Source organism: Mauremys reevesii, linkage group 2, assembly GCF_016161935.1.
Source record: "Mauremys reevesii isolate NIE-2019 linkage group 2, ASM1616193v1, whole genome shotgun sequence".
NCBI classification, from domain to species: domain Eukaryota; kingdom Metazoa; phylum Chordata; order Testudines; family Geoemydidae; genus Mauremys; species Mauremys reevesii.
The window spans coordinates 279,339,750-279,353,608 of NC_052624.1; positions in this window are offsets into that span (position 1 = coordinate 279,339,750).

Sequence of the window (13,859 nt, forward strand, 5' to 3'; positions counted from 1 at the left end):
ACCCTCTGACAAACAGAGGCTAGGGACACCATTCCTTACCCATCCTGGATAATAGCCATTAATGGACGTAACCTCCATGAATTTATTAGTTCTCTTTTAAATCCTGTTATAGTCCTAGCCTTCACAACCTCCTCAGGCAAGGAGTTCCACAGGTTGACTGTGCGCTGCGTGAAAAAGAACTTCCTTTTATTTGTTTTAAACCTGCTGCCTATTAATTTCATTTGGTGGCCTCTAGTTCTTATATTATGGGAATAAGTAAATAACTTTTCCTTATCCACTTTCTCCACACCACTCATGATTTTATATACCTCTATCATATCCCCCCTTAGTCTCCTCTTTTCCAAGCTGAAAAGTCCTAACCTCTTTAATCTCTCCTCATATGGGACCCGTTCCAAACCCCTAATCATTTTAGTTGCCCTTCTCTGAACCTTTTCTAATGCCAGTATATCTTTTTTGAGATGAGGAGACCAAATCTGTATGCTGCATTCAAGATGTGGGTGTACCATGGATTTATATATATCTATATATACCTATCATGCAAAGCTCTTTGGAATCCTTTGGAGTAAAAGAAGCTATATGAATATATCAGTTACTGAGATGTATCCCCCACGTGAGCTCCACCTTAATAAAAAATTTTTTCTGGGAATTAACATATGCATGAGTCTGTGATTATTAGTACTGCTGATTCTGTGCCAATCATTTATTATTATACAATTCCCTCCCCACACTTCTTCTCTTCTACCACACGATAGATGTAGAACAATTCCTGTAGTGTGATGGATGCTGGAGCAATGGAGTGATAGTAGTTCACTGTGACAGGCTTATTCTCAGCCACTACTTTTCTGATAACCACTTTGATCCCTAAATTACAAACTGTGCTGCGCACGGAAGCCCTGAGGGAGAATGGGAGATTCTGATGCTCACACACAAGAGGATGTGGGACAACAAAGCCAGTCAACAAATCAGCAGCAGGTTTGTTCCAATTGGCTGGACTTGCTCTGTTTTGTTTTGATTGGCTAATCAGAGTAGGGCTTATTTATGCACGTAAACTGTTTTACAATATGCCGTACTTCCTGCGATGCCACTGGCTTCTCGTGGACTGAAGTTCTGCAATTGCTAGATGCAAAGGGCTCAGTTCTGCTATAAGAAATATGGGGCCCAATTCACAGTTGCTCCCTCCCTGTGCTTGGGGTATGGCTTTAAGCCACTTTTGTGATCCCCAGTAGTTTGGCTGAGGCCTCTCTAGCCCTGGGTAGAACTTAAAACAGCTTCAGTGCTGCTGTGCCTTTATGCTCCACTTCCCATGGCTGCCTATGGGAGCCTTAGAAGAGCACAGCCTTAGAGCAGTGTTCTCCAGGCACACGCCTTTGGGATTGGGAGCAGCATGAGACCTCATGCCGACTCTACACAGGCTGGGAACAGAGGCTACATTTAGGAGGCTATTTTTGCCCACTGTCGAGCGCCATTATACTGCCAGCAGGGTATAAAAGGGCCCTACTGAGGCTGAGAATCAGGCCCATGGATTTCAGGGAGAGCTGAAGTTTCTTGGCCTTGGGGCCGAACACAGGTCTGGGAGCCAGGAGTTCTAATCATACATTTTCATGCATTTCTGTCCTTCTTAGCCCTGGAAAGAGAAGTGTCCAAAGATAGAGGCTAGCAGCAGATTGCAACAGCGATCACACGAGAGAGCCTGTTCTTGCAAGAGTCCTAGTCTTATTCTGAAGACTCAAGAGGCCTGACTCATTATAAGCTTAGGATAAACTTTTAAACTGTCAGTTGTTCATTCAATGCAAACCAAACTTCTAAAACCATTGAACACACAATATCTCTACAAGGCAGCATTGAGGTCATTGGCATCCCAGTTTGACAGGTTGGGAAATTGATGTACACAGAGGTTTAGGTTTACATTTTCAGTAATGTCCGGTAATTATGGATGACTCAGGTTTTCAGTAACCAATCAAAGACAGCTACGGTATGATTTCCAGAGGTCCTGAGCACCCACAGCTCACGTCAACTTCAACAGGCCAAGATTACATATATGCTGTCATGTTATTGGGTGCTGCTGCACTCCACCCCAGATCGGGCTGCATTTCAATGGTGCCTATATGTATATAGTTATGAAGCGCTTTCATATCTGTCAGCAAGGAACACATGGCAAATGTTGTTATTTTCCCCACTCTCTAGTGCCAAAAATAGATCGTTCCTCATTGTCAATATGGCTTTATTTGTTGCCAGTGATGAGATATGGAAATCAGTGGTGGAATGACTGTAGTAGTAGAGGTTTGTGCTTTGGGTAAACTGTGTGATTTATATCCCAGGGAGAGGGATGCCACTGATTCCAGTGTTATCACTGAACACAATTTACTTCCTAATTAAACTTTGCTGTCAAATTGTCCATCCTGTCATTTTTAATTCTGCAGCTAATATCCTAGACAACAGAATGCTTAGGCAGAATGCTTTATACCAGTGGGGCCCAAATGAAGAAAGATGCCAGTGTGTGTGTCTCTGAATACAAGGCAATAGTCTATCAGGGACAATAATTGGTAGGCAGGATACTTCTTCCTATGACATGCAAAATGTATAACTCGGCCAGTGTTTGGAGACAATTGTCCTTCTTGCACAGATAAGGGACTGGGAGCAAAAGGGCTGCAAACTGGGCATCTGCACAGCTATGCAAAACTTTTGTAAGAGACCCAGAGAAAAGACAAAAAGCTCACCTGCTTTGGAGTTTGTCTTACATGCCTTTACATGCAGACTGGATTCTTTGAAAGGTTTGTTGGATCAAACTGGGACTGAATTTCATGTGGGCCGGGGAGAGGGGTGATTTATAGGGGAAAGCATGTACATATATGGCTCCCGATATCATCCCATTTGAGTAGCTCACAATACCCCTATGACACAGGGAAGGGCTATTAACTATGCTTCATAGATAGTCCTAGCTACTGGACCATTCAAAACCTTTGAGGTTTTGCCCCAAAACTAGAAAACTAGTCAGTAGTTTTACAGGGTTTCCACCAAAGCTCTTGGCTTTGTCCGCACCTGAGAGCCACAGCAAAACACGGGGCAAATGGCCCTGGAAGAAATTGTTCCTGCAAGTCACTGCAAATGGACAATGCCATGTTTCACCGGAGTCTAATTATTATTCTTGTGTGTCCCAGGAGAGCTGTTCCCTGGGAAGTGGCCCGTAGCCATTGTGATAGACCCAGGCCAGTTGTGAACAGCAGAGTAGTAGAAGGCAGATCTACTGGCCACTGGATAAGCAGTTTTCTGTTCCCTGAGTGACCAGAGCAGGGGCTGCTCCAGGCTAATGAGAACACCTGACTCCAATTAACCTGCTAAGAGTCAGGTGAGGCTGTTATGCACCTGACTCTAATTAAGGCCCCTCTGATGCTATAAAAGGGCTCACTCCAGTCAGGCCAGAGGGAGCCAGAGGAGAGGAAGTGCATGCAAGGAACAGGGAGCAAGAGGCCTGCAAGAAGCTGAGAGTGAGTAGGCATCCTGCTGGAGGACTGAGAAGTACAAGTATTATCAGACATCAGGAGGAAGGTCCGGTGGTGAGGACAAAGAAGGTGTTTGGAGGAGGCCATGGGGAAGTAGCCCAGGGAGTTGTAGCTGCCGTGCAGCTGTTCCAGGAGGCATTCTAGACAGCTGCAGTCCACAGAGCCCTGGGCTGGAACCCGGAGTAGAGAGAGGGCCCAGGTTCCCCCACAAACCTCCCAACTCCTGATCAGACACAGGAGGAGTTGACCTGGACTGTGGCTTCTACCAGAGGGGAAGGTCTCTGGGCTGTTTTCTGACCCACAGGGTGAATCTGTGAGGTGAGCAAATCTGCCAATAAGGGCAGGACCCACCAAGGTAGAGGAGGAACTTTGTCACACCATATAAAGAAGAAGATTAGGCCATTCTCCCTATGGCCACACTTGGGAAATGTGCCTTATAAAGCAGTTTCAAAGGCAGGTTTACACAGATGAAGAAGCTCATTCCTTTCAAATCCCATTTTAAAACAGCAATTTTTGGTTTGTGAAAAAGGCATTTGAATTTCCACAAATCACCCCCTCGCTGGTTGTAAAGCTGGTTTCAAAACCATCTAGGACCCTTAATCAAGTCCTCAGTAGTTTAATTATTTCTCATTTTGGGGAGTAATATAATTGTAATTAATGATTATACTACAAAGCTCTCCCTGGATTTGTATTTATAGTAGATCTGTATTTAACCCATCCATCCATCATGGGCTTCATTTTCCTCTCCCCGGACCAGTGCCATGCAGTCTCCTGCCTGCTAAACAGTGTGCTCTCAGCCTAGGGGCTACTGAGGACTGCTGCTGTAAAGACTACAGAAAACCTTGTCAAGGTGAGCGAGAGACACAGATTAGAGGCAGCCTCAGTGAATCCGTCCCAGGTTTTAACAAAGGCAGGCATGCATTTGTGGCAAGTTCAGGAAGGTCTAAGGTAGCCATCCAGACAGTCAAGATGTAACCATCGAGGGCCTGATCCAAAGCGCCTTACGTCGATGGGAATCTGTCTTTTCGCTGACATCAATGGGCTGTGGTCATGGATCAGGGTCTTTGTTTCTTTTATTCTGAGTCTCAGGGATCATTTGTGACTCTTCAGCCCAGCCCCCCCGGGGGAGAAGCAAAGAAGGAACCTGTTGCCTGAAGCAGGTACAGTGCCTTTTGGAGCTGTAAGATGGTATCCTCTCCCCGCTGCGTCTGGCCAGCCCTTTAGCCAAGGCAGCGAGATGTGGGGCCGTGTTTATGCCACGTCACCCTCCCCCTCCCTTCCTGCTTAGTTGTGGGGCTAGCCTCTCAGTGTTGCGCTCGAGGGAATGCACAGGACGGGATTATGTCCAGCAGCTACATGGGTGCACAAGGGACAAGACTTCCTCCCTACTTGTGTCTCCAGACAAGGCCAGACACCATCATGTCTCTTCTTGTATTAATTCAAGTCAGTAAACTGCGAAACAACTCGCCTCCCTGGATGAGGTAGCTGCAAACTTCTTAGAGACGTAATGAGCTTTGATTTGGAGACTGCCAGACTTACAGGCCAGAGGGCACCACAACCTGAGGTAATTACCAGCTCAGTTGCTTTCTGTGCACATATTTTGCTTCATTATATATATTTATATATTTCCCCTTGTATCTATTTAGATCTAGTTATTTTATCCTCTAGATCAGAGGAATGATGCACTCTGCTGTTATTTTACATGGCAACCCAACATGAAAGCTGGGGAGAGCTTAGGTTTGTATCTGTCTAACTAGTGTATGTTGTTGTTCCAATTAGTATTTTCAGGTAAATCCAGGAATATCATCTGACAGAATTAATATCCCATCAAGTCTCCCAGTGATGAGCATCTCTAGCTTTACAGTATTCTGATGAAGGTGAGCAATAAAAACAAGCAAATAAATAAATGAGGATTTCTTTTCCTATAATATCATTCCCCTACAGTCATTTTGGTAACATGAAATATTGTTTTCCCTCTATCAGAGTCAGCTACATTATCCTTTGTGTCTTCCCCAATTAAAAATTCTCTATTTCTTTCTCATGCTCCTAAAAAACACACAACCCCAAAGCTTCCTTGTTTGCCAGCTCAGCACATTTTGGAACACTGCTTTTCTGTCTCCTAATTTTTGCACATTTGGGCACTGCATTAGAATGCAATGCTCTGGATTATTCTTTGATACCAAATCTTTCTCTGGGCCAGGAAGCCAATTCCAGTGAAGATTATAGGATAAATTCAACACAGGTGTAACTGCACTGACTCTGTCTGTGGGAACCAGGGGCGGCTCTACCTTTTTGGCCGCCCCAAGCAGTCATGCGCGGGAGGCGCCCCGGAGCCGCGGGAGCAGCGGACCTCCCGCGGGCATGACTGCAGAGGGACTGCTGGTCCCGCGTGGCTCGGCTGGACCTCCCGCGGCTGCGGATGCTTCGCGGGTCCGGCGGCTCCGCTTGAGCTGCCGCAGTCATGCCTGCGGGAGGTCCAGCCGAGCCGCGGGACGAGCGCCCCCTCCGCAGTCATGCCTGCGGCAGGTCCAGTCGTCCCGGGGCTCCGGTGGACCTCCCGCAGGCATGACTGCGGCAGGTCCGCCGGCCCAGCCTGCCGCCCCCCCCAGCTCGCAGCGGCAGGATGAGCCCCAGCCTTTTGCCGCCCCCTAGATTTTGCCGCCCTAGGCACCAGCTTGTTTTGCTGGTGCCTAGAGCTGCCTCTGGTGGGAACCAATGTGCCATACTCAAGGAGAACATGTGGGTCGAGGCCTCCAGCAATATGGATTCTAGTCAACTGCATGGAGAGACCAGAGGGGGAGGCGGACTTTGGGTTCTTCTGCAGCTCAACCCCATCCATAGCACACGCCACGTTTAGCAGCCATGCTGCCATTGGCTTTAGGCATTAACATTCTGCAGGGAACAGCAGTTCTGAAGGCTTCCCCAGTTTGGGCTGGCTCACTTTTCCTAGGGGGACTGGCAGCTGCCCAGATACTGTGGGAAGATGGGAAGTGTCTATGTAGATAGAAGGGGGTATCCATTTAGCCCTCCACATGGGCCCAAAGTGGTTTTCCCTGCAGATTTGCGCCTCTCTACACTGTACAGTTGGGGACAGCATGTAGGGCAATGATTCCTTCATCCCCCTTGTCACAAATGTCTTGTGCACACACAAAAACACACCATCACTGGGGGTTTAGGGTTTTGCTTGTATAGTCAAATTAAATATGAATTGTGGTGGCAGTAGATTACTCCCTGTTCTGTATTTATAAATGATCAGGGCTGAGGGTTACATGTTCCTTTGATATTATATCTAGCACAATGTTTCAGGGGCGCACACATTAGACATCTTCCCTGCTCAGTGAACTCCTACGCCTCAGTTACAAAAAGCACTATAAAATGGGTCCAGTAGCATTTCCCAGCCTCACGAGTATTGTGAGGGTGAATGCTTTAAAGATCATGAGATGCTCTGACACCATGATAATGGGGATCATAGAAATAATTAAGGAAGAAAGGTAGACTTGAATGACATTGCAACAGTGGTAAAACACAAAACGCTTTGTTGCAAACTGGAATATGACTGTGTAGCAATGAAAAGATTAGAGCTATTAGTTTAATTTACTTTTGTTTTAATTATCCAGAGGAAATTATTCTGCGCTAACAGATTAATTTATTTTCACTCGGGGCTGGTTATGATAATTCACATAAGCTCTGAGTATTAAGACACTGATGCTGTGAATAAGATAATCAGACTTATTAAGAGGGAGAAAATAAACAATAAAAGAGTGAAATTGGGAATGAAAGGAAATATTTGGAAACGTGCAGCAAATGCACAGAGGCAGTTTTGACGCAGCTGGTTTGAAAGACACCATCACTGCTTTAAAACAGTCAGCATCCAGCCATCAGTGTGGATTCCCCTGATTGCATACTTCGCAGGACACTGTGAGCAATAGAGCTAATTCTATGTACCTGCTCAGCTCGGAGTCTGCCTGTCTCTCAAAGACATGCTGCTGTCTGACCTCTGGCTCCCTTGGAATAAAAATGGGGCTCTGTGTCGGGGCCCTTAACTTCAGAGTCACTTCACTTCCCTGCAAGGCACATTTTTTTAGCCAGGTTTTGGGGAAGAAGCATTTATAGATTTAAGGATAAAAATCTACTTGGCAAATGAACCGGCTGGGCCCCAATGGCAGGGAATCTAGGAATTGGTAGGCCAGAGCGGACCCAAGTTCTCTGACAGTGGCCGGAACCAGATGCTTCAGAGGAAGGTGTAAGAAGCCCCACAGTAGGCAGATGTGGGGTAATCTTCCCCACACATACACATAGGTCTCATCCGATTGTTAGAGACTGGGCTGACACAGAGTTTGGATTCATAGATTTTAAGCTCAGAAGGCACCACTCTGATCGTGTAGTTGCACCTCTTATATAACACACACCATAATACCTCAGCCAGCGAGCCCTGCCTCTAGAGCTGGACTTTGCGATGGAGTTGGGTGAGGATGGAGCAACAACCAGGGTGCATGGGGGTGGAGGAGGAAGAGTGGAGGGTGGGGGCAGGTATAATGGCTGGCTGGTGACCCTGGGGAAGGGTTGAAGAAAGAAGCAGGCTAGGGAGCCAGAGCAGCCACTGAGCCAAACAGGAGATAAGAGAAGCCGGTGCTGAGAGGAGCGCATTAGAACAAATAATCCCCTGCTTCACCCGCTCAAGAATTCCCCTGTGGATGGTGCCTTTACCTACAGCCTTCCGTAATAGGTGCTGCCTGCATGGCACTGTCATAGGTGGCATTGGACTCCAAGAGCTGCCCTTGCTCCCCACTTGCTCTACAGGGCAGGAGGTCATTTTCTGAGGACCCCTTGAAAGGCAGCGTTTTACCGTCCATCACCAAGGCTCCGCCCACTCCCCATTCTGGGCAGAGTGTCCCGAGGGAAGTCCTTGCAGGCGGCACTGGACTCAGCTCCCATGGCCAGGTAGCCCTAGTATGGCCATACAAGGGGCGTGAGAAGGGACCTTACTCACTGGCACAGCTCCTTTGGGGTAGTCAATCTGCCTCTAAACTTTTCTCTTTCCCTTTACAAAACTTCTCAGTAAATTCCCTTTCCTGCTGCGGTTCCTTATAGGAAAATCTGGGGCAGCAGCAGAGAAATGTCCTGGTTCTTGGATAAACCTTTACCTCCTCACTCGTACATCAGGCCCCTAAGGAAAAGGGGGAAGTCTTATTCTGTCACTGCCCCACTACATATTGGTTACGGTGCAGACTTTGCCATGGCACAGACGCAGGTAACATATGCACTGTGGACATGTGGAAGGCAAGTGCCCTGCCCCGAGAGCCTACAATCTAAACTGGTGGGTTGCAATTAGCCACCTGCCCCCCACTGCCACCCAGCGGGCACAGGTATTCATCAGCACCCGAGAGAAGTGTCACGCAGCTCACAGGAGAATGGCTTGAAAGCGCCGTCACCCATAACTTCCCATGGATGGGCATGGCAGTTCTGTTACAGTCCTAATGAGCCACAGCTAGTGCCAGTTCTCGCCTACCACTGACTTCAACTGATCATCTTGTTTCCTCGGAGGCATTAACTCTCTGGATGCATCCACATTACAGACAGCGGCGGCTGCTGGAACTCCAGAGATAATGATGAAAGGAAAACAAATGAAGGGTGAAATGGGAAATGCCAGAATATGCATTGGATGCATTATTAGTCTTATGTTAGTTAGCAGCGGCGGCACACTCAACTCTATACAAAATACAGGGGAAGACAGTTCATGGGCCAAGCACTTTCCATCCCTACACTGCAGAGCCATGAGGACACCTCACTAAAGTCCTATCTCCAGTCTTCTGACCAGGTAATATGAAGGCTGGCTTAGTGGATTAGGAGAGGTGGGTTTAAATCCCAGCTCTGACACACACACACACACACACAAAGTAGTATGTGACCTGAGGCCAGTATTTAATCTTTCTGTGCTTAAAGACCCTGTCTATGAAATGGGGACAAAAATTCTTCCTGCCTGTTCAGCTCATCAGCTTTCCAGGCCAGGCACTGTTTCTCATTGTGTGTTTGTACAGCGGATGATTAAAGGTCTAGAAAACATGACCTATGAGGAAAAATTGGGTTTGTTTAGTCTGGAGAAGAGAAGACTGAGAGGGGACAGGATAACAGGTTTCAAGTACATAAAAGGTTGTTACAAGGAGGAGGGAGAAAAATTGTTCTTCTTAACCTCTGCGGATAGGACAAGAAGCAATGGGCTTTAAACTGCAGCAAGGGAGGTTTAGGTTGGACATTAGAAAAAACTTCCTAACCATTGGGGTGGTTAAGCACTGGAATAAATTGCCTAGGGAAGTTGTGGAATCTCCGTCATTGGAGATTTTTAAGAGCAGGTTAGACAAACACCTGTCAGGGATGGTCTAGCTAATACGTAGTCCTGCCATGAGTGCAGGGGACTGGAGTAGATGACCTCTCGAGGTCCCTTCCAGTCCTATGATTCTATAATTCTATGATTGCATGATGCCCCGGAACCTTGCTGCTGTAATATAATAATAATAAATCTGACTTAGAGCCACTGTTGGAATTTGCATGTCCAGTATTTTAGATATTTTCATAGGTACTTGCTCAATGTGAGCCCTTTGTCTGTGTCAGGGAACATACAAATACTATAGCCCTTCCAACTCTGATGGCAATCTGCACTGGATCTTAATCATTATTGTCCGGAGAAGAGACACAGCCTTCTTGCCTGGCTCCTTTGGCCACTGTGATAAATGAGAAGAAGGTTCTAGGGCAGAGTAAACAGCATGGGGAACACACCGAGATAACATCTCTCATGCCACTTTTGCAGCATCATCTTCATCTTGTTGCTATCTCCATAGAAGTCCCATGGCCTCTAGATCTATCCATGGGTCTGGAGGATGGCCCGGGCCATGGGGTGCAGAACTCCACCCCTAGAGGCACAAGCCATTCCAAAATAGGTGGGGCCATGGCACTCTGCAAACTATGGCCACATGGTTCTGCACCAAAATCTGTCTCGTGGTTTGTCTTGTCCTCTAGTTTTCCAGTTGGATAAATGACGATTGCAAAGAAAAATGAACTTAGGGATGTGTGAACCACCTGCCATGATGTTTAGCCATCTGCATGTTTATGAGGGCTACGCCAGCCACCTGGGATAATCAGGGATCGCACAAAGCAGAGGCATCTGGGATCATAGAATCATAGAATCTCAGGGTTGGAAGGGACCTCAGGAGGTATCTAGTCCAACTCCCTGCTCAAAGCAGGACCAAACCCAACTAAATCATCCCAGCCAGGGCTTTGTCAAGCCTGACCTTAAAAACCTCTAAGGAAGGAGATTCCACCACCTCCCTAGGTAACCCATTCCAGTGATTCACCACCCTACTAGTGAAAAAGTTTTTCCTAATATCCAACCTAAACCTCCCCTTCTGCAACTTGAGACCATTACTCCTTGTTCTGTCATCTTCTACCACTGAGAACAGTCTAGATCCATCCTCTTTGGAACCCCCTTTCAGGTAGTTGAAAGCAGCTATCAAATCCCCCTTCATTCTTCTCTTCTGCAGGCTAAACAATCCCAGTTCCCTCAGCCTCTCCTCATAAGTCATGTGTTCCAGCCCCCTAATCATTTTTGTTGCCCTCCGCTGGACTCTCTCCAATTTATCCACATCCTTCTTGTAGTGTGGGGCCCAAAACTGGACACAGTACTCCAGATGAGGCCTCACCAGTGCTGAATAGAGGGGAATGATCACATCCCTCGATCTGCTGGAAATGCCCCTACTTATACAGCCCAAAATGCCATTAGCCTTCTTGGCAACAAGGGCACACTGCTGACTCATATTCAGCTTTTCGTCCACCGTAACCCCTAGGTCCTTTTCTGCAGAACTGCTGCCCAGCCATTCGGTCCCTAGTCTGTAGCAGTGCATGGGATTCTTCCATCCTAAGTGCAGGACTCTGCACTTGTCCTTGTTGAACCTCATCATATTTCTTTTGGCCCAATCCTCTAATTTGTCTAGGTCCCTCTGTATCCTATCCCTACCCTCCAGCGTATCAACCACTCCTCCCAGTTTAGTGTCATCTGCAAACTTGCTAAGGGTGCAGTCCACACCATCCTCTGATCCAAGATGGATCTGCAGGTGTCCATCTTGCTGTACTGTTGCCACTAGCTAGAGGCAAAGCCAGAGACCGCACCAGTAGACGACTTTCTTTTTATACCAAGTTTAGCAAACCGCTGATACCAGCTTGAAGTGTATTGGGAACCGGGGAATTCTGGATTGTCACCAAGGGGCTGCATGAGGAAACGTTCCACACCAGCTATCCTTCTATGTATCAAAACCAGTTTAGAGCTGATCTAGCCTTTCAGAGAGGGCCTTCACACCAAGAGAGAAATGAGGGAGGCAGGAGAAAAAGGAGAAACGTGACTATCATAGAGCCACAGTGATTAGAAACAAGAAAGACTTGTGCGGTCATCCAACCATCTCACTGCCAGACACGGTTATTGACTACAGTCTATTTTCCATAGTGTACTGGGGAGTGTCAATGCTCCAAATGAAAGAGAATCCTTCCACAGGGGACTGGTGATTTTAGCAGCCTACCTTGAGATGCTTTAAAAGGGTTTGCTTTCCAGAGCACAGGGACTCAGCATGTGCTGAGAATCAGCCCCTTTAAGGTTTCCCTTTAAGTTTAAGTGGGGGAGGTTTAGGTTGGATATTAGAAAAAACTATTTCACTAGGAGGGTGGTGAAGAACTGGAATGGGTTACCTAGGAAGGTGGTGGAATCTCCTTCCTTAGAGGTTTTTAAGGTCAGGCTTGACAAAGCCCTGGCTGGGATGATTTAGTTGAGGATTCATCCTGCTTTGAGCAGGGGGTTGGACTAGATCAGTGGTTCTCAAAACCAGTCTGCTGCTTGTTCAGGGAAAGTCCCTGGCAGGCCGGGCTGGTTTGTTTACCTGCCACGTCCACAGGTTTGGCCGATCGCGGCTCCCACTGGCCGCGGTTCGCAGCTCCAGGCCAATGGGGGCTCCAGGAAATGGCGTGGGCCGAGGGACATGCTGGCCGCCCTTCCCACAGCCCCCATTGGCCTGGAGCTGTGAACCAATAGATCTTTGAAGTTAGCACCAGGTCACACCTGGCAGTCACACCTGGCAGGTAGGGTGTGAATTTAAAACACTACAGCTCCATCAGTATAACTCCTCATGCGGACATTCCGATTCTGCTATAAAAGGGCCTTTTTCTGGGTTAGCTCATGTCACTTTGGAAGCGGTTTAAGCTAAGCTGAAAAAAGTCACACTTATTCTGGAATAAGAATGTCCACATGGAGAAGTCATATCATCACAACTATAGTGCTTTAACTCTACTAGTATCATTATAATGGCGTCACTGGAATAATCTCCTGTGTAGACAAGCCCTGATTCTCCCGTCTAGTCATTCACGTCCATGCAACTGGGGTATAAAATGCTACCTTCTGACTTGGCCGTCACTTACACCTGGTGTGCACTGGTATACGTGACTGCACAAGGTACAGGACAATGGAACCTTTGGCCTCTTACCATTAACATTCCCCTTCACATTAATTCCTTTTTTCTTCCCATCACTCCTAGTTACACCTCCTTCAACCCTCTGTGCAGTTTTTCTGTCCTTTGGTACAATGGGCACCATCAACAAAGGAATGGATATTTACTTCACCTTGGTATTACCTTTCCTGAATGGTTTGTGGAGTTTCCTGGGCTTACAATGGGAAATACTATACCTACCATGGTGCACTGAGATTTAAAAGTCCTAGATATCTAGTTTTCATGGAGATCACTGTATGTACACCTTTCAGATATGTGGTTACTTACACCCTTCATGTTATCATGTCCCCGAGTCATTGGTTAGCCAGATGCTATATTCTCTCCGAGGTCTGTTGCTGTTATCAGGTCCATGCTGGGGGGTCCTACTGTTTTCCATGGGACTTTGCACAGATCATAATGCAAGATCAGGACTGAACACTGTCGAATTTGGGTAACTGGTAGTTGGCTTCTAAATAAGTACAGTAGAACCTCAGAGTTATGAACACCAGAGTTACGAACCGACCAGTCAACCACACACCTCGTTTGGAACCAGAAGTACGCAAACAGGCAGCAGCAGGGACAAAAACAAAGAAAAAGAAAAAAAGAAAGAAGGAAAAAGCAGCAAATACAGTACAGTACTGTGCTAAATGTAACCTACTAAAAAAATAAAGGGAAAGCAGCATTTTATTTCTTCAGAGTAAAGTTTCAAAGCTGTGTTAAGTCAATGTTCAGTTGTAAACTTTTGAAAGAACCACCATAACATCTGGCTCAGCGTTACGAACAGCCTCCATTGCTGAGGTGTTCGTAACGCTGAGCGTCTGCTGGAGGTGATTTGCCA